The 22,138-nt window shown below is 40.1% G+C and overlaps 1 protein-coding gene across 1 annotated transcript in view; it reads right to left on the reverse strand.

The window, feature by feature from the left end:
* The window catches only part of GHDC (GH3 domain containing), a 390,939-nt gene that overhangs the window by 222,561 nt on the left and 146,240 nt on the right, over window positions 1–22,138 (reverse strand). The window lies entirely within an intron of this gene.

A 22,138-nucleotide genomic window follows, 5' to 3' on the forward strand; every position in this document is an offset into this window, starting at 1 on the left:
GAGATTTCACCCTCCTAAAGTCCCGATGTATCTTCCTCATCAGACTTATGAGAAAGGGCAACCTGGGAAGCAGAACTGAGGACAGGCACATTACTTTCTGAATTTCTAGATTTCCTCTTGCATTTTCCCTGTAATCTGGGAATGGCAGCTAATGCCGCAGATACCACTGAAGATACCTGGGCAGCAATTTCTGCTTTTAAATAAACTCCACTAGGAGGGCACTGCATGTGACACCATTGAGGCTTGGGATGTAGCAGGAGAAAGCTGAGGTATTATTTTTCTTTTTTTTTCTTTTATTGAGGTTAGATATGTAAATACATATTGGACAATAGCATTACACAGATGACATGTTCAGAACATCTTAGTTATTACAGCAGTTGAAAAGTTATCAGGAATGAATCTTAGTTGTATCCGCTATCACATGTAAATAGATATGAAAGGAATACATAACATAATAAAACTAAACCTCTTAATTTTGTTTAATCTTCCCCAGAACACGGGGGAATAGGAAAAGGAATATTAGTGAAGGACTGTTTTGGAACGTGCTGCTACATCAGGGTTTCTCTCTATCCTCTGACCTTTCTTGTGGTTATCCTTTTTCCTGTCTTCTTTTAGCATCAGTCTCTCGTTGTGTTCTACGAGAGGCATATTTGAGGCAAATAGGGATGGTGTGTTTTTAGGGGGAAGGACATATAGGGGTGGTAGAGGGTAGGGAAAGGGGGCCATAGAGAGGAGGAAAAAAGAAAAAAAAAACACACAGACTAAGAATACTCCTGAATTCTAGTCTATCAATTTATCTGATTTGAGGATGTCAGTCATATCCAAGAACCCCAATTCCTATCTATTGGTTTTGTATCCAGTCTGTCCATATCTCCCAGTAGCTATCCATACGCTCCTGTGAGCTATAAACAAATTTCTCCATTTTGGCAGAGAAGTTCACAACCTCACATACATCCGTCAGCGAAGGAGGATCGCTTTGCTTCCAAGCCCTAGCAATGCATAGCTTGGTAGCGGAAATGATATATATTAACAGTTCTAGCAGTTTATCGTCAAAGATATGAAAGATAGTACTTTGAGGAGTCAATGTCACATCTATATTTATGTAATTCAGCAATAGTTCAACTTTCCTCCATAAAGTCGCCACTTTTGGACATGACCACCATATATGGGGGTCCGAGCCTTCCTGACCACACTGTCGCCAACATAATGGGGAGGACATGGCAAACATCTTGGCCAACCTAGCAGGAACCCTGTACCATCTCAACAGTATCTTTATATATCCTTCAAATATCACACAATGTATTATTTTTTTGTGAGAGTCACTGACTTGCCAATTTCCAGTTCCATTATGATTAGATTTAAATCTCTGCACCAAGTTTTGGTCTGCCAAGGGAGACCTTGAGAGTGGTCTTTCAGGAGAGCTCCAAAGTGAAAAGTAAGGGGCCTTGTAGTCCCCAGACCTCCCTGCCACCTTTCTTCCCATTTAGAGTGCTGTCTAATGCTTTATTTGTGAAAATCCCATAATTTCATCAAGCTCAATATCCTATAGCATTCAAATCTAAACCACAAAGGTGGATCATTAAATTAATTAATAACCTGAGGGACGGACATCAATCTTTCGTTAAGATATAGATTTTCGGCTAACCTTATTTTTTTGTCTGTCCAGTATTCTATATGAATGTTGGGAAGATCCCACAGCAGACCTTTCAACTGGTGAATTGGGGATGGGTGTGGGGCTATCTCTGCGTGATATCGAAGATCATGCCATAAACGGATGTTTTGTTGAACTATGGGATTCTCTATGTTTTTGGCTAAGGATTTATAGCTTGGGACCCAGATGGTGTTTGGCAAGTCTAATCCTAATGGCAAGGCCATTTCTTCTAGCCTGTACCATCCGGGTTGTTCCAAACGCGGACATCAGGCTGTTATGTAGGACAATCTCGTTCCTCATGGTACAAAAATGTTGGGAAACGAGACTCCACTCTTTGAAGACTCTCTCTGCATGACCTTATGTCCAATTCTAGGGGTTTTATTCAACTAAACATATCTAGTGAATAGCTAATTAATATGCTATAAGGTGGCATGGGGAACATTTAGAGGGATACATCTAAACAGGTACAGGGCCTTTGGAAGTAGATACATTTTTATTGTGGCTATCCTTCCAAGCCAAGATATCTCTTTGGAATCCCATCTGGTAATCAAAGAACCAAGTTCAGCAATAAGGGCGTCAAAATTAAGTTTAATGACGGTTTCTACGTCTGCACTGAGCTTTATACCTAAATGCGTAAGAGATCTCGGAGACCACTGGAAATCATACCTCTGCTGCAACATATTCACCTGTTCCTGTGGGATATTGATACCATATGCTTCTGTTTTGGTCATATTTACTTTATATTAACTGAGTGTACTAAACTGTTCCAGTAGCTTTAACACTGAATGTACCGAGGATATGGGATTTGTGAGAAGGAGAGTAACGTCATCCGCATACAGTACAATTTTTTCCTCCCAGGTGCCAAAAGGAATTCCCGATATCCGCGTTGAGTCCTGGATGGCCGGCTCAATAGCCAGGGCAAATATCAAGGGGAACAAGGGGAAACCATGCCTGGTGCCATTAGCTATTGAAATTTCCAACTGGAAGAAAAAGCACTTACCTGCTCCGCTGTCCGGCATGTAGACAGTTACAAGAAATGAGAGGACACAGTTCCTCACAGAGACCTTTGAAAAATAAAGAACAGAGTAGCCAACTCTGGCTTTCTAAACTAGGGCAGCAATTGTTAGGAAAACGCAGTAAGTACCTCTTTACAAGTTCCTAACTGCTTTAAAGTCACCACTACCTGACTGCAAGGAATGACGTGGAATACGGATACACCCCAAAACTTGCTTGTAGATTAAATAAAAAAATTTCTTCGGACACCTAAATTTCACCTCCTCTATGCACTGGTGGCAAAGAGAATGACTAGGGGTTGGGGGTAAGGAAGTGATACTTAGTAGTTTAACTGTGGTGCTCTTCGCCTCCTCCTGCTGGCCAGGAGTGATATTCCCAACAGTAATTACTCAAGCCGTGGACTCACCATATCTTAGGAAAGAAAGTGGCTTTAGAAAATAACTCCAGGGAAATAAAGAATCAGGTCATTAACCCTGCATGTGTTTCTGCACAGAGGAGTCTGGGGCTGGTACTGAAGTTACAAACAGCTGGAACACAGTTTGTAGAGCACATATATTCTTAATAATTATTTAAATACGGAGTTAATAAAAAACAGAAGCTCTAAAATACATCCACTTAAATTGGATTATGACAGGGGGTAATCAAATGGAAGCTCAGGGCCCAAAAAATTATAAGTAGAATTCCAAGCAGACAAGCAACCTGAATTATTGCCATATGCTGCCATAACGGAATGTGAAAAAACAAATAAAAGAAAAAGGAAGACCTATGTCAAAAGATGAAAAGGAGAACACAGAGACTGCAAAATAACAAAGGCAATAAGAGAGAGAGGTAAAAAAAAATGTAAGTTACACCGTGACAGGATAACTGAGAATGAAAATAATATAAAACACCATAAATATAAGAGATACAAATATGAGAAGCTAAACATTCTAGTCTCTGATAAAATATTATCTATTTATTGAAATACAAAAATGATAGATCCTGGGTTCCTTTGTAGCTGACTCTTCATTCTTATATTGGATTATACAATGCTTTATAATATATCAATCACAGCTTAAAAAGATTCAACACGGTTCTATGTAGTTATGTAATTAAGTAATAGGGCAACACTAACTAGTTGTGTGCATTCTGCAGTTTAGTTCACTGCTGAAACCGGAAGTTTGAGGAAATTTTTAGTATTTGGCTCTTTTCGGAGCCGAATAACTTGTGCAAATGAAACACACCAAGATCTGGTTTTGCACAGATCTTAGTGTGTTTTGCTTCCACAAGTGGATATTCGGCTGAAAAGAGCCGAATACCGAAAATAGCCTCTAACTTCTGCTTTTGGCAGTGAACAAAACTGCAGAATGCACGCATCTAATAATAACTCTCTAACACATAAGAACACTTTATTTTTACACTTTTATGTACATTTATCAGACATAATATTGTACATCATTTGTTAGGTATTCTCCAAGAATACCATTTCAAAAATACAAATAATTTCACTACTTATCCCAAGCCTTACGTGGTTTTGTATTATGTGGTGGTGTGCAGTCATAATGCTAGTATAAATTGCTAACACCTAGATTACGAGTTTAGCGTTACGGTTTTAATGCTGAAAAAATGGCCATTTCAGCTTTAAAACAGTAACGCAGCCATTATGAGTCTTGTCGGTATAGCTAGACCGCAAGCATTTTAGCCTGTAACGCAATGTTACTCCCGCACTCAAAAGAAATTGTGGGATTTCCATAGCGCCGGTATTACAAGTTGTGAGGTGAGGCTAAAATACTTGCGTTCCAGCATATACCGATACGATCCGTTCCGCCATCTGAGAACTAAACTGTTACAAAGTACACTAACACCCAGAAACTACCTATTAACCCCTAAACCGAAGCCCTCCCGCATCACAAACACTATTTAAAACTTATTAACCCCTAATCTGCCGCTCCTGACATCGCCGCCACTAATAAAAGTTTTTACCCCTATTCCGCCGCTACCCGACATTGCTGCCACTATAATAAAGTTATTAACCCCTATTCCCCTGCACCCCAACATCGCCGCCACTATAATAAAGATATTAACCCCTATTCCGCCGCTCCCCGGCATCGCTGCCACTAAATAAAGTTATTAACCCCTAAACCGCCCCTACATTGCAAAAAACTAAATTAAACTATTAACTCACAAAACAACCCCCTAACTTTAAATTAAAATTACAATATCCCTATCTTAAAATAAATAAAAACTTACCTGTGAAATGAAAAAAGTTTAAACTAACAATTAACCTAACATAACTATTATACTAAAATTTAAATAACTCCCAATTAAATAAACTAAATTACACATTAAAAAAAATGCAAAAGAAAAGATTCGGATCTCGACTCCCGGTAGTGTTAAAAAGGTTATTCTTTATCCTTTATTCAAACATGTTAAAAAGCATGGTAGAAGCTTCAGCTGGTGGAGCATAAGCCTGATCTTACTCGTAATCATAGATCTGAACCTCCTTGTTGGAGGTGTGCTTTTAAGGGGGTATTAGCCCCTCCTATTTAAGAATTAATTAAACACCAACAAGTAAACATTTTTGTACAAAATACTCAGCTAGTGAATGCACACAAACAAAGGAATCATTAAATCATAATAATAATAATAATAATAATAATACAATACTTACGTGTCATTGTTTTAAATATAGATGTAATAATAATAGCAACTACACTTTGTTAAAGCTATTAGGAAATGCATAGATTTATAGGGTTATTTACAGTTTAAACTAAAAGAGTGAATACACTCAATGTGCTTGATAAATATCTTGCCCCAAAGCAAATTCACCACACTATAAAGTACACGTAATGAGCATGATAAATATCTTGCCCCAAACAAGTTCGCTATACAATGGATTTCAATTTGTACCTTTAAATAAACCACTTATAAATATAGCCCTCTCCCTACCTAAGACAGTAAATGCTTTCCTCTTAGTTAATAATGTAGTTTAGTCAGCAGATAATTAATTGAGTGAGCTCTAGACCGTGACCTTACTTATGTTGTATGGATTAGGAACTTTATAGTTACACATGTAGATGTAGTTATTAAGTGTAAGAAAATAAGATAACTAGTGAATTAAATAGATACCAGGAGTTAAATGGGTAAATATATAAAGAGGAAATATGAAATGGACATAAAATATATACTTCAATGGGATAGATCAAAAGAAATCATTCCCAATAGTTTATTATGTGGAATTGTGAATTAAACCCCTGGGGTACCAATGTCTGGAGCTTATATATCAAATATACTTCTTGATGACCCAGGAGTGTATTCCTGTTTCCCCCTCTAACCGGGATAGGTACAGCTTCTATGGCCTTCCACCTAAAAGTGTCAACCTTTTGTTGGTGCTCAAAAATGAAATGTTCTGAGAGAGCAGAGCAATTTTGATTATTTTTAATGTAACCCAAATGTTCCCTCACTCTCGTACGAACATCCCTGGTAGTGAGGCCTACAAATTGTTTGAGACATAGGTTGCACTCTACAAGGTAGATAACAAAATTACTAGAGCATTTAACACACCCTTTTGTAGAGAACACTTCCAAAAAAAATCTAACACTGCTTAACCCCTTAACGACTGAGGACGTGCAGGGTACGTCCTCAGAAAAAAGGCAGTTAATGCCTGAGAACGTACCCTGCACGTCCTCAGTGTGGAAAGCAGCTGGAAGCGATCCTGCTCGCTTCCAGCTGCTTTCCGGTTATTGCAGTGATGCCTCGATATGGAGGCATCCTGCAATAACCTTTTTAAGTCATCCGGTGCAGAGAGAGCCACTCTGTGGCCCTCTCTGCACCGGAGATCGGTTGCTCCCTGTGTTGGTGGGTGGGAGCCGGACCGGGAGGCGGCCATCGATGGCCCTGTGGTTGTGAAGGGGGGCGGGATCGTGGGCGGGGGTGGCTGGGGGCGCGCACGGGCGCGCGCGCGTGCACGGGAGGGTGGGGGCGGGCGCGTGCACGGGGAGGGAGCGGGTGGGAACCGCTACACTGCAGAAAATGGGGAAATAAAAAATATTAAAAAAATTTAAATTAAAACAATCAGCAAGGTGGTGGGGGTTTGTCTGTGGGGGGTGGGGGGGGGGGGGGAAGCTACACTACAGAAAAAAACAAAAAAACAAAAAAAAAAGCACTTTTTATTGTAAACTGGGTACTGGCAGACAGCTGCCAGTACCCAAGATGGCCCCCAATAAGGCAGAGGGGAGGGTTAGAGAGCGGTTTTGGGGGGGATCAGGGAGGTTGGGGGCTAAGGGGGGGATCCTACACAGTAGCATATGTAAATATGCTAAAAAAAAATTTCATTTTTTTTTTAAAACCCTTTTATTTTAGTACTGGCAGACTTTCTGCCAGTACTTAAGATGGCGGGGACAATTATGGGGTGGGGGAGGGAAGGGAGCTGTTTGGGAGGGATCAGGGGGTGGGATGTGTCAGATGGGAGGCTGATCTCTACACTAAAGCTAAAATTAACCCTGCAAGCTCACTACAAACTCCCTAATTAACCCTTTCACTGCTAGCCATAATACACGTGTGAGGCGCAACAGGATTTAGTGGCCTTCTAATTACCAGAAAGCAACGCCAAAGTCATATATGTCTGCTATTTCTGAACAAAGGGGATCCCAGACAAGCATTTACAACCATTTGTGCCATAATTGCACAAGCTGTTTGTAAATGATTTCAGTGAGAAACCTAAAATTGTGAAAAATTTTACGTTTTTTTTAATTTGATTGCATTTGGCGGTGAAATGGTGGCATGAAATATACCAAAATGTGCCTAGATCAATACTTGGGGTTGTCTACTACACTACACTAAAGCTAAAATTAACCCTACAAGCTCCCTAAAAGCTCCCTAATTAACCCCTTAACTGCTGGGCATGATACACTTGTGGTGCGCAGTGGCATTTAGCGGCCTTCTAATTACCAAAAAGCAACGCCAAAGTCATATATGTCTGCTATTTCTGAACAAAGGGGATCCCAGAGAAGAATTTACAACCATTTATGCCATAATTGCACAAGCTGTTTGTAAATGATTTCAGTGAGAAACCTAAAGTTTGTGAAAAAAATTTGTGAAAAAGTGAACAATTTTTTGTATTTGATCGCATTTGGCGGTGAAATGGTGGTATGAAATATACCAAAATTGGCCTAGATCAATACTTTGGGATGTCTACTAAAAAAAAAATATATACATGTCAAGGGATATTCAGGGATTCCTGAAAGATATCAGTGTTCTAATGTAACTAGCGCTAATTTTGGAAAAAAATGGTTTGGAAATAGCAAAGTGCTACTTGTATTTATGGCCCTATAACTTGCAAAAAAAGCAAAGAACATGTAAACATTGGGTATTTCTAAACTCAGGACAAAATTTAGAAACTATTTAGCATGGGTGTTTTTTGGTGGTTTTAGATATGTAACAGATTTTGGGGGTCAAAGTTAGAAAAAGTGTGTTTTTTTCCATTTTTCCTCATATTTTATCATTTTTTTTATAGTAAATTATAAGATATGATGAAAATAATGGTATCTTTAGAAAGTCCATTTAATGGCGAGAAAAACGGTATATAATATGTGTGGGTACAGTAAATGAGTAAGAAGAAAATTACAGCTAAACACAAACACCGCAAAAATGTAAAAATAGCCTTGGTCCCAAACGGACAGAAAATGGAAAAGTGCTCTGGTCACTAAGGGGTTAAAAATGTAATTCTAAAATTACAAAAAATAAAAAACAGAATTTATGTTTACCTGATAAATTTCTTTCTCCAACGGTGTGTCCGGTCCACGGCTTCATCCTTACTTGTGGGATATTCTCTTCCCCTACAGGAAATGGCAAAGAGAGCACACAGCAAGAGCTGTCCATATAGCCCCCCCTCTGGCTCCGCCCCCCAGTCATTCGACCGACGGTTAGGAGAAAAAGGAGAAACTATAGGGTGCCATGGTGACCGTAGTGTATAAAGAAAGAAATGTTTCAAACCTGATTAAAAACCAGGGCGGGCCGTGGACCGGACACACCGTTGGAGAAAGAAATTTATCTGGTAAACATAAATTCTGTTTTCTCCAACATTGGTGTGTCCGGTCCACGGCTTCATCCTTACTTGTGGGAACCAATACCAAAGCTTTAGGACACGGATGAAGGGAGGGAGCAAATCAGGTTACCTAAACGGAAGGCACCACGGCTTGCAAAACCTTTCTCCCAAAAATAGCCTCCGAAGAAGCATAAGTATCGAATTTGTAAAATTTGGCAAAAGTATGCAGAGAAGACCAAGTCGCTGCCTTACAGATCTGATCAACAGAAGCCTCGTTCTTGAAGGCCCATGTGGAAGCCACAGCTCTAGTAGAATGAGCTGTAATGCGTTCAGGAGGCTGCCGTCCGGCAGTCTCATAAGCCAATCGGATGATGCTTTTCAGCCAAAAAGAAAGAGGTAGCAGTAGCTTTCTGCCCTCTCCTCTTACCAGAATACACAACAAACAAGGATGATGTCTGTCTGAAATCCTTTGTTGCTTCTAAATAGAATTTTAAAGCACGGACCACATCTAGATTGTGTAACAAACGTTCCTTCTTCGAAACTGGATTCGGACACAGAGAAGGAACAACAATTTCCTGGTTAATATTCCTGTTAGAAACGACCTTTGGAAGAAAACCAGGCTTGGTACGTAAAACTACCTTATCTGTATGGAAAATCAGATAGGGAGAAGTACACTGCAAAGCAGATAATTCAGAAACTCTTCTAGCAGAAGAGATAGCAACCAAAAACAGAACTTTCCAAGATAGTAACTTAATATCTATGGAATGCATGGGTTCAAAAGGAACCCCCTGAAGAACTGAAAGAACTAAGTTTAGACTCCATGGAGGAGTCATAGGTCTATAGACAGGCTTGATCCTGACTAAAGCTTGTACAAACGCCTGTACATCTGGCACGGCTGCCAGACGTTTGTGTAACAAAACCGACAGAGCAGATATCTGTCCTTTTAGAGAACTAGCTGACAAACCTTTATCCAAGCCCTCTTGGAGAAAGGAAAGTATCCTTGGAATTTTACTTTTACTCCAAGAGTATCCCTTGGATCTGCACCAACAGATATATTTTTGCCATATCTTATGGTAAATTTTCCTAGTCACAGGCTTTCTGGCCTGAACCAGAGTATCTATAACCGATTCATAAAACCCACGCTTAGACAGAATCAAGCGTTCAATTTCCAAGCAGTCAGTTGGAGAGAGACTAGATTTGGATGTTCGAATGGACCTTGTACTAGAAGATCCTGCCTCAAAGGTAGCTTCCATGGTGGAGCCGATGACATATTCACCAGGTCTGCATACCTAGTCCTGCGTGTCCACGCAGGAGCTATTAGAATCACAGAGGCCTTCTCCTGTTTGATCCTGGCTACAAGCCTGAGAAGGAGAGGGAACGGTGGAAACCCATAAGCTAGGTTGAACGACCAAGACGCCACTAATGCATCCACCAGTGTCGCCTTGGGATCCCTGGATCTGGACCCGTATCGAGGAACCTTGGCGTTCTGGCGAGACGCCATCAGATCCATATCTGGAATGCCCCATAGTTGAGTTAACTGGGCAAAGACCTCCGGGTGGAGTTCCCACTCCCCCGGATGAAAAGTCTGACGACTCAAATAATCCGCCTCCCAGTTGTCCACTCCTGGGATGTGAATTGCAGATAGGTGGCAGGAGTGATCCTCCGCCCATTTGATGATCTTGGATACCTCTCTCATCGCCAAGGAACTCTTTGTTCCCCCCTGATGATTGATGTACGCTACAGTCGTCATGTTGTCCGACTGGAACCTTATGAATTTGGCCTTTGCTAGGTGAGGCCAAGCCAGGAGTGCATTGAATATCGCTCTCAGTTCTAAAATGTTTATCGGAAAAAGAGACTCTTCTCGAGACCATAGACCTTGAGCTTTCAGAGAGTCCCAGACCGTGCCCCAGCCTAAGAGACTGGCGTCGGTCGTGACGATGACCCACTCCGGTCTGCGGAAACTCATTCCCTGAGACAGGTGATCGTGAGACAACCACCAGCGGAGAGAATCCCTGGTTACCTGGTCTACTTGAATCTGGGGAGACAAGTCTGCATAATCCCCATTCCACTGTTTGAGCATGCACAGTTGTAATGGTCTTAGATGAATTCGAGCAAAAGGAACTATGTCCATTGCTGCAACCATTAATCCTATTACTTCCATGCACTGAGCTATGGAAGGCTGCAGAATAGAGTAAAGAACTTGACAAGCGTTTAGAAGTTTTGATTTTCTGACCTCTGTCAGGAAGGTCTTCATTTCTACAGAATCTATTATTGTTCCCAAAAAGGGAACTCTTGTTGACGGAGACAGGGAACTTTTTCCTACGTTCACCTTCCACCCGTGAGATCTGAGAAAGGCTAGAACAATGTCTGTATGAGCCTTTGCTCTGGAAAGAGACGACGCTTGGATTAGGATGTCGTCTAGGTAAGGTGCTACCGCAATGCACCTCGGTCTTAATACCGTTAGAAGGGACCCTAGCACCTTTGTGAAAATTCTGGGAGCAGTGGCTAAACCGAAAGGAAGAGCCACGAACTGGTAATGTTTGTCCAGGAAAGCGAACCTCAGGAACTGATGGTGATCTTTGTGGATAGGGATATGCAGGTACGCATCCTTTAAGTCCACGGTAGTCATAAATTGACCCTCCTGCATTGTTGGTAAAATCGTTTGAATGGTTTCCATTTTGAATGATGGAACTCTGAGAAATTTGTTTAAAATCTTTAGATCCAGAATTGGCCTGAAAGTTCCCTCTTTTGTTGGGAACTACAAACAGGTTTGAGTAAAACCCCTGACCTTGTTCCGTTATTGGAACTGGGTGTATCACTCCCATCTTTACTAGGTCTCCTACGCAGTGTAAGAATGCCTGTCTCTTTATCTGGTCTGAAGATAAGCGAGACATGTGGAACCTTCCCCTTGGAGGAAGTTCCTTGAACTCTAGAAGATACCCCTGAGAGACTATGTCTAGTGCCCAGGGATCCGGAACATCTCTTACCCAAGCCTGAGCAAAGAGAGAGAGTCTGCCCCCTACTAGATCCGGTCCCGGATCGGGGGCTACCCCTTCATGCTGTCTTGGTAGCAGCAGCAGGCTTTTTGGCCTGTTTACCCTTGTTCCAGCCTTGCAATGCTTTCCATGCTGGTTTAGGCTGGGAAGTGTTGCCTTCTTGTCAGGAGGCTGCAGAGTTAGGATTTGGTCCGTTCTTGAAATTACGAAAGGAACGAAAATTAGATTTGTTCTTAGCCTTGAAAGGCCTATCTTGTGGGAGGGCATGTCCCTTTCCACCAGTAATGTCTGAAATAATCTCTTTCAATTCCGGCCCGAATAGGGTCTTACCCTTGAAAGGAATATTAAGCAATTTATTCTTGGACGACACATCCGCCGGCCAGGATTTTAGCCAAAGCGCTCTGCGCGCCACTATAGCAAACCCTGAATTTTTCGCCGCTAACTTAGCCAACTGGAAAGCGGCATCCAAAATAAAGGAATTAGCCAACTTAAGTGCGTGAATTCTGTCCATGACTTCATCATATGGAGTCTCCCTTTGAAGCGAATTTTCCAGTTCCTCGAACCAAAAATACGCTGCGGTGGTGACAGGAATAATGCACGAGATTGGTTGAAGAAGGAAACCTTGCTGAATAAATATCTTTTTCAACAATCCTTCTAATTTTTTATCCATAGGATCTTTGAAAGCGCAACTGTCCTCAATAGGAATAGTAGTGCGCTTAGCTAACGTTGAAACTGCCCCCTCAACCTTAGGAACCGTTTGCCATGTGTCCTTTCTGGGGTCGACAATGGGGAACATTTTCTTGAATATAGGAGGTGGAACAAAAGGTATACCCACTCCTTAGTCACTATGTCCGCCACCCTCTTGGGTATCGGAAAAGCATCCGCGTGCACTGGGACTTCTAAGAATTTGTCCATCTTGCACAATTTCTCTGGAATTATCAAAGAATCACAATCATCGAGAGTAGTTAGGACCTCCTTAAGCAGGGCGCGGAGGTGTTCTAACTTAAATTTAAAAGTCACGATATCAGTGTCTGCCTGCTGAGAAACTTTTCCTGAATCAGAAACTTCCCCCTCAGACAGGCCCTCCCTCACTGCTAATTCAGATTGATGTGAGGGTATAACTGATAAATTGTCCTCAGCGCCAACCTGCTCATCTTCTGTATTTAAAACTGAGCAATCACGCTTTCTAGGGTAGGATGGCAGTTTGGATAATAGATTTGCTATAGAATTATCCATCACTGCAGTTAATTGCTGCATAGTAACCAGCATTGGCGCGCTAGATGAACTAGGTATCGCTTGCGCAGGCAAAACTGGTGTTGCACAGAAGGAGAGAATGATGAACTATCCCCACTACCTTCATTTGAAGAATCATCCTGGGCAATCTTATTAAATGTGACAGTACTGTCCTTACTTTGTTTGGACGCTATGACACAATTTGCACATACATTAATAGGGGGAACCACCTTGGCTTCCATACATACAGAACATATGCTATCTGAAGGTACAGACATGTTAGACAGAATTTGGCAGGCTAATAATGCAATAAAAGCGTTTTTAAAGAAAAGCGTTACTGTCTCTTTAAATAATAAACAAGCACACTTTATTTCTGAAAGTTTGAAAAACTATGAAGGCAATGTCCGATTTTTACAAAATTTGCACCCCAGAGTCCTAATGCCTTGAAAGTATTGCACACCAAGTTTCAAGACTTTAACCCTTAAAATGAGCAAAACGGAGCTATTTGTTCAAATCAACAATCTTAGCACACTACAATCACTGCCACAGCCTTGCTGCGGCTTTTTACCTTCCGTTAGAGTTATTCAGCACTGAATTAAACCTTCCTGAGTCCGTTTTCTGTAACCACAGGACCCCTCACATGAAGCTGTATGCACTGCCAAGGAAATAAACTGTGCAATTGAGGCGCGAAAACAGGGCCTCCTTCATCTGCATACCAGAGTGAAGGGGCCTTTCTGACTGAAATAGTAGTCTAACTAGATGCCAGGCGATTAAAACGTTCCCAAAAGTGCTTTTATTACACAAAAACACTCTAAATTGCCATATAAATATGATATAAATCAATCGATTTAGCCCACAATAGTGTCAACCAGTATAGAGCCCATTTATAAGCCTTAATCTGTTATGAGTCTAAGAAAATGGCTTACCTATCCCTTAAGGGAAAAACTGACAGTCTTCTAGCATTAACATGTCTTGTTAGAAATATGACTGATCATACCTGAAGCAGATAAGCCTGCAAACTGTTCCCCCCAACTGAAGTTCTCTGGTTTCAACAGTCCTGCGTAGGAACAGCAATGGATTTTAGTTACTGCTGCTAAAATCATACTCCTCTTTTAACAGAAATCTTCTTCATTTTCTGTTGTAGAGTAAATAGTACAAACCGGCACTATTTTAAAATAACAAACTCTTGATAGAAGAAATAAAAAACTACAACTAACACCACATACTCTTTACCATCCCCGTGGAGATGCTACTTGTTCAGAGCGGCAAAGAGAATGACTGGGGGGCGGAGCCAGAGGGGGGGCTATATGGACAGCTCTTGCTGTGTGCTCTCTTTGCCATTTCCTGTAGGGGAAGAGAATATCCCACAAGTAAGGATGAAGCCGTGGACCGGACACACCAATGTTGGAGAAAACACTAAATTACAAAAAATAACAAACGAAATTATCCAAAATAAAAACAATAACACCTAATCTAATAGCCCTATAAAAATAAAATACGCCCCCCCAAAAAAACATTACAATATCCCTATCTTAAAATAAATAAAAACTTACCTGTGAAATGAAAAAAGTTTAAACTAACAATTAACCTAACATAACTATTATACTAAAATTAAAATAACTACCAATTAAATAAACTAAATTACACATTTAAAAAAATCTAACACTACTAAAAAAATAAATTATGAAAAATAACAAACTAAATTATTCAAAATAAAAACAATAACACCTAATCTAATAGCCCTATAAAAATAAAAAAGCCCCCCCCCCAAAAAAAAACCCATTACAATATCCCTATCTTAAAATAAATAAATAAAAACTTACCTGTTAAATGAAAAAAGTTTAAACTAACAATTAACCTAACTATTATACTAAAATTAAAATAACTACCAATTAAATAAACTAAATTGCACATTAAAAAAAAAATCTAACACTACTAAAAAAATGTAATTCTAAAATTACAAAAATAAAAAACACTAAATTACAAAAAACAACAAACAATAAATTATGAAAAATAACAAACAAAATTATCCAAAATAAAAACAGTAACACCTAATCTAATAGCCCTATAAAAATAAAAAAGTCCCCCCCCAAAAAAAAAAAACTAACAAAAACCTAAGCTACCCATTGCCCTGAAAAGGGCATTTGTATGGGCATTTAGTTCTTTTGCATTGCCCTTAAAAGGGCATTTAGCTCTTTTAAAAAAAAAAAAAAAAAACCTTAATCTACACTAACCTCCGAAGATCCACTTACAGTTTCTGACATCCAGGAGGTGAGAAGTCTTCATCTTCATCCCGGGGGCGTCTTCTATCTTCATCCCGGTGGCGCAGAGCGGGTCAATCCTTGAAGACATCCGGCACAAAGCGTCCTCTTTATACGGTCACAGCTGTATACTGAATCTTCAATGCAAGGGAGCCTTTTCAAAATGGCATCCCTTGCATTCCTATTGGCTGATTTGGTTTTTGAAATTCAAATCAGCCAATAGGATGAGAGCTACTTAAATCTATTGGCTGTTCAAATCAGTCAATAGGATGAAAGCTACACTGAAATCCTATAGGCTGTTCAAATCCGCCTGGATGAAGACTTCTCGCCGCCTGGATGTCCGGATATCAGAAACTGGATCTTCGGGGGTTAGTGTTAGGTTTGTTTTTTTTAACTTTTTTTGGGTGTTTTTTTTTTTTAGATTAGGGTTTGGGCTTTTTAAAAGAGCTAAATGCCCTTTTTAGGGTAATGCAATAGAGTAAAATGCCCCTTTTAAGCTTTTTAGCTTAGGTTTATGTTAGAGTTAGGTTTTTTATTTTGGGTGGTTGGTTGGGTGGTGGGTTTTACTGTTGGGGGGTCTTTTTTTTTTTACAGGTAAAAGAGCTGATTTCTTTAGGGCAATGCACTACAAAAGGCCCTTTTAAGGGCTATTAGTAGTTTATTGTAGGCTAGGGTTTTTTTTATTTTGGGGGAGCTTTTTTATTTTTATAGGGCTATTATATTAGGTGTAATTGTTTTTATTTTGGATAATTTTCGGCTAGATTCCGAGTTTTGCGGTAAGAGCTGCTCGGTACTAACATGCAAGTTATTGTCACCGCTCACTTGACTACAGCGCTGGTATTACAGGTTTACAAAAACCCCGCGTTAGCATGCAATATGTGAGCGTAGAGCAAAATTGAGCTCCATACCGCACTCCAATACCAGCACTGCGGTGAGCTGTGGTAAGCTGGTTTTACGTGCTTGTGCACGATTTCCCCATAGACATCAATGGGGAGAGCCGGCTGAAAAAAAGTCTAACACCTGCAATAAAGGAGCGTAAAGCACCGTAATGCAGCCCCATTGATTCCTATGGGGAAAGAAATTTTATGTTTACACCTAACACCCTAACATAAACCCAGAGTATAACCAACCCTAATCTTACACTTATTAACCCCTAATCTGCCGCCCCCGACATCGCAGACACCTACATTATACTTATTAACCCCTAATCTGCCGCCCCGACATCGCAGACACCTACATTATACTTATTAACCCCTAATCTGCTGCCCCCGACATTGCCGACACCTACATTATACTTATTAACCCCTAATCTGCCGCCCCGACATCGCAGACACCTACATTATACTTATTAACCCCTAATCTGCTGCCCCCGACATCGCCGACACCTACATAATGTTATTAAACCCTAATCTCCCGCCCCCAATGTCGCCGCCACCTATTTACATTTATTAACCCCTAATCTGCCACCCCGTTGCCGCCACTATACTAAATTTATTAACCCCTAAACCTAACCCTAACACCCACTAACTTTAATATAATTAAAATAAATCTAAATAAAAACTACTATTAATAACTAAATAATTCCTATTTAAAACTAAATAATTACCTGTAAAATAAACCCTTAGCTAGCTACAATATAACTAATAGTTACATTGTATCTACCTTAGGTATTATTTTTATTTAACAGGCAAGTTTGTATTTATTTTAACTAAGTAGAAAAGTTACTAAATAGTTATTAACTATTTACTAACTACCTAGCTAAAATAAATACAAATTTACCTGTAAAATAAAACCTAACCTGTCTTACACTACAATTAAATAAATTACATAAATTAAATACAATTAACTAAATTACAAAAAAAACACTAGATTACACAAAATAAAAAAAGAAATGATCAGATATTTAAACTAATTGCACCTAATCTTATAGCTCTATCAAAATACCCCCCCCCCCAAAAAAAAAACCCCTATCTTAAACTAAACTATCAATAGCCCTTAAAAGGGACTTTTGCGGGGCATTGCCCCAAAGAAATCAGCTCTTTTACCTGTAAAAAAAATACAAACAACCCCCCCGACAGTAAAACCCACCACCCACACAACCAACCCCCCCAAATAAAATCCTAAATAAAAAAACCTAAGCTCCCCATTGCCCTGAAAAGGGCATTTGGATGGGCATTGCCCTTAAAAGGGCATTTAGCTCTTTTCCACCCAAACCCTAATCTAAAAATAAAACCCACCTAATAAACCCCTAAAAAAGCCTAACACTAACCCCCGAAGATTCCCTTGCAGTTTTTGAAGACCCGACATCCATCTTCAACGAAGCCGGCAGAAGTCCTCAACGAAGCGGCAGAAGTCTTCATCCAACCGGGCAGAAGTCTTCATCCAAACTAGTGCTTGCGATGCGGGAGTACGGCGGTTTAGGGGTTAATATGTTTATTATAGTGGCGGCAATGTCCGTAGCGACAGATTAGGGGCTAATAATTTTATTTTAGTGTTTGCCATGTGGGAGGGCCTCCTTTTAGGGGTTAATAGGTAGTTTATGGGTGTTATAAGTGTACTTTTTAGCACTTTAGTTATGAGTTTTATGTTATAGCTTTGTAGCGTAACACTCATAACTACTGACTTTCAGTTTACGGTATGGATCTTGAAGTTTTAAGGTGTCCCGCTCACTTTTTGACCTCCTTTGTGCCAGTAATACCGGCGCAAAGAAAGTCCCATTGAAAAAGGACTTTTTGAAAGCTGCAGTAGTTACGTTGCCAAAAAAGTGTGCCTCTAAACCTGCAAGACTAGTAATACCAGCAGTAGAGAAAAAGAGCCTTAACGCTGCTTTTTCACTCATACCACAAAAACTCGTAATCTAGCCGTTTGTTTGTTATTTTTTGTAATTTAGTATTTTTTATTTTTGTAATTTTAGAATTACATTTTTTTTTAGTAGTGTTAGGTATTTTGTAATGTGTAATTTAGTTTATTTAATTGGTAGTTATTTTAATTTTAGTATAATAGTTATGTTAGGTATATTGTATATTTCACAGGTAAGTTTTTATTTTAAGATAGGGATATTGAAATTTTAATTTAAAGTTAGGGGGTTGTTAGGTTTAGTGGTTAATAGTTTAGTTTTTTTGTGATGTGGGGGGCTGGCAGTTTAGGGGTTAATAAGCTTATTTAGTGGCAGTGATGTGTGAGGCCAGAGGTTTAGGGGTTAATAACTTTATTTAGTCGGCGATGTCGGGGCGATGTCGGGGAGTGGCGGAATAGGGGTAATAACTTTTATTAGTGGCTGCGATGTTGGGAGTGGCAGATTAGGGTTTAATAACTTTATTTAGGTTTCAGCGATGTCGGGGGCAGCAGATTAGGGGTGATTAGATTTGGGGTTTATGTTAGGGTGTTAGGTTTAACATCAATGTGGTTGCGTTACAGAGATTTTCATGCCGTGCTTCAGGTGTTAGAAAAAAAACTAACACGCTCTCCCCATTGATGTCGTGCACCTATTCTCAGTCCTTGGATTTTGTGCGGTATGGAGCTTATCGCCACCTTATCGCACGCACAAGGAGGCTTTTTAGAAACTTGTAATGACAGCACTATGGAGGCCGAAATAACGCAACTTTTCCAGCTCTGAGAATTAGAAAATTTACCATTTTCAGAGATAAATTACAAAGGGCAAAACAAATAATGAACATATATTGAACATAATGAACATATATTGTTGTTTTATTACACCTAACTAAACATTTTTTTATTAAAATCTCAATGTGTTTACTGTCCCTTAAACTGCAACTAAATGGCATTCTTTATGTCAATTTACCCAACTGTAGGGAGACAAGAGGTGCTTTAAGGACAGCAGAAGGCAGTAATAGTCTGTCAGTAGTAGAAGTATTCTAGCCTTATATCTCTTACAGATGTATGATGCTGTTTAAATGCCATTACTCCATGCCACATTCCTGCAAGTTTTGACACAATGGAAACATACAGGAAAAAGATGTTTTCAGTTTGATGGATGCATGAGAGATCTGAAGTAGTTTCAGAAAGAGAACTTTGAAAAATGACTTTGTTTATGAATGCTGAAAGCCATATTGTTATATTTTATTTTCAGTTCACTAACTGCAGCCTGTAAACGGCAGATACTTTAGCTAATCTAGTGGACTGATGTCAAGTGAAATAATACAGTACTATTATTCTTTTTTTGCACAATGGGCCATTTCCTTTATTTTTATACTAGTCCTAAAGCCTGTGTACACGGGCCATTTTTTTGCAGTACAGCGGTCCCACCCCTTGCTCTCTCTCTATATCCCCTCTCTTTTGCTCTCTCTTTCTCCCCTCTCTTTTGCTCTCTCTCTCTCTCCCCTCTTTTGCTCTCTCTTTCTCCCCTCTCTTTTCCCCCTCTCTTTTGCTGTCTCTCTCCCTCTTTTGCTGTCTCTCTCCCCCTCTCTTTCGCTCTCTCTCTCCCCCCTCTTTTGTTCTCTCTTTCTCCCCTCTCTTTTGCTCTCTCTCTCCCCCCTCTCTTTTGCTCTCTCTCTCCCCCCCTGTATTTTTCTGTCTCTCTCCCTATTTTGCTGTCTCTCTCCCTCTTTTGCTCTCTCTCTTCCCCCATCTCGTTTGATCTCTCTCCTCTTGTTTGCTCTCTCTCTCCCTCTCCTCTCTTTTGCTGTCTCTCTCCCTCTCTTTTGCTGTCTCTCTCCCTCTCTTTTGCTGTCTCTCTCCCTCTCTTTTGCTGTCTCTCTCCCTCTCTTTTGCTGTCTCTCTCCCTCTCTTTTGCTGTATCTCACCCCCTCTCTTTTGTGCTCTCTCCCCCTCTCTTTTGCGCTTTCTTCCCCCTCTCTTTTGCGCTCTCTCCCCCTCTCATTTGCGCTCTCTCCCCCCTCTCTTTTGCGCTCTCTCCCCCTCTCTTTTGCGCTCTCTCCCCCTCTCTTTCGCGCTCTCTCCCCCCTCTCTTTTGTGCTCTCCCCCCCCCCTCTCTTTTGCGTTCTCTCCCCCCCTCTCTTTTGCGCTCTCTCCCCCCTCTCTTTTGCGCTCTCTCCCCCCCTCTCTTTTGTGCTCTCTCCCCCCTCTCTTTTGTGCTCTCTCCCCCTCTCTTTTGTGCGCTCTCCCCCCCTTCCTTTGACATACCTTATGCACATTTTTATGCTTACCTGCAAGTTAGACACTATATAAATACCTTAATGTCTCACAATCCTAATTTCTGGGAGCTGTCCCCCTTTGCTCACGTGCAAACTGCCTACAAAATGGGTAGCTTCTCTCTGTCCCCAATATACCACCAACTAATTACCTCTACCTCAATAAGTACGATGGAGAATGCCCTGACTCGTCTACAGAATGATAACTTGGGAGACATCTCAGTTAAAGATATCCAAGACAGTCTAGTTAAGACCAAAGCAGTTAGCTTAGCAATATCTCTTAGAGAAATGCAGATAAGGATGATAAATCAAGATATTACCCCTGCATGTCTGGCCCACTGGAATGCTACCCACCCAAACCAATGTGTTAAATGCTCCTTGCCTAAACACACATTTAAACATTACTTTTGTGAGTGCCCATTCATCAATCAGTTTTGGCGCCAACTGCAACACTGGGTTGGGATTACTTTCAAAGCTGACATAATATTTGACTTAAAAACAATATACCTCTTTACTTGGGATAAAAAACACAGCAAACTAGACACAATGCTCACGCTATGTACTTTACTAGGAGGTCAATGTATCCAAGCTTTATGGATCTCCAAAAAAAACACCTTCTATAGCACAATTTAAACAAAAATTGCTCAAACAATGTTCATTGAACAACTGGACACCAAACTAGATGTAAAAAATAGGCTACAACACTTTTTAAAAAGGTGGCAGTGTTTCATTGCCACTTTTCAACAACCTTTCATAGACCATGAGATTTTTCTTGAAGCTTCCCTTAGGGGGGGATTGGAATATCTCGCCCAGACAACCTGTTACATAATTTGGAACTGATGCTGACTGAGAGGTAGGGCTGCCACTGCACGGGTGGTGGTTATGGGTGAGACAGAGGGTGAGACAGAGACTTTCCTTTTCCATTTTTTTTTCTTTTTGCCCCCCGTCTACTAATAATCCAGAATATGTAGTGCCTCAACAATATCAATATAGCTTGGTATGACAATACTAAATACTATCCCACATGTGTATTCATATGTCATTAGTTAGTTATTAATAATGTGAAAAAACTTGAGATCACATGGATTGCAATTCCCTCTCTCATTACCATTACTGATGGATTGACTCATAACTATTTGGATATATCCCTACTGAGAGACACTTCCCCTTACCAGTGGAACTATGCTTAACAAGATGTTGTTCCTCTTGTCTGATTTGTGAAACCTACCTTATTATACAAAGTACTATAGTTAAGTGCAACTATGTATTTTTATATGTGATCTCAAATAAAAGAAAATTGGAAAAAATAAAATTTTTACTTTTTTTACTTCTATTACAAAATTGACTTTGTTATCTAGGTAATCCTTTGCTGAAAAGCATTCCTAAGGACCAGCTATGTGCCACTGGGAGCTAGCTGGTGATTAGTTGCTATGAACATATGCTTTGTTGTCATTGGCTCACCAGATGTTTTTTTTAGCTAGATTAAGACACTGATATTTTTATATAAAATGTTTAGTTATACATAATGAAACAATGTTCAATATGCTTTCCTGTAATTCAGCTCTGAAATTTGAGTAATTTCTAATTCTCAGAACTTAAAATGTACCCTGCTGACTTATCAATGCTAACTCTGCTACATATCTGTCTTTAATTGGTTTTAGCAGATAACAGCTACAAAACAATTTACTTTATACCAACTTAATGACCATGGCTAGACTTGTTGTCTGTGGACTAAAGCCCAAATTGGCTTCTCCAAATAAGGCAAATGGAGGGTGGAGTTTAGCTAATGAAAAATAATTGCAGTAGTAAAGGATGTTAATTTGTTTTAAAAACATTAAGACTTGGCT

The sequence above is a fragment of the Bombina bombina genome, chromosome 1, assembly GCF_027579735.1.
Source record: "Bombina bombina isolate aBomBom1 chromosome 1, aBomBom1.pri, whole genome shotgun sequence".
Classification (NCBI taxonomy): domain Eukaryota; kingdom Metazoa; phylum Chordata; class Amphibia; order Anura; family Bombinatoridae; genus Bombina; species Bombina bombina.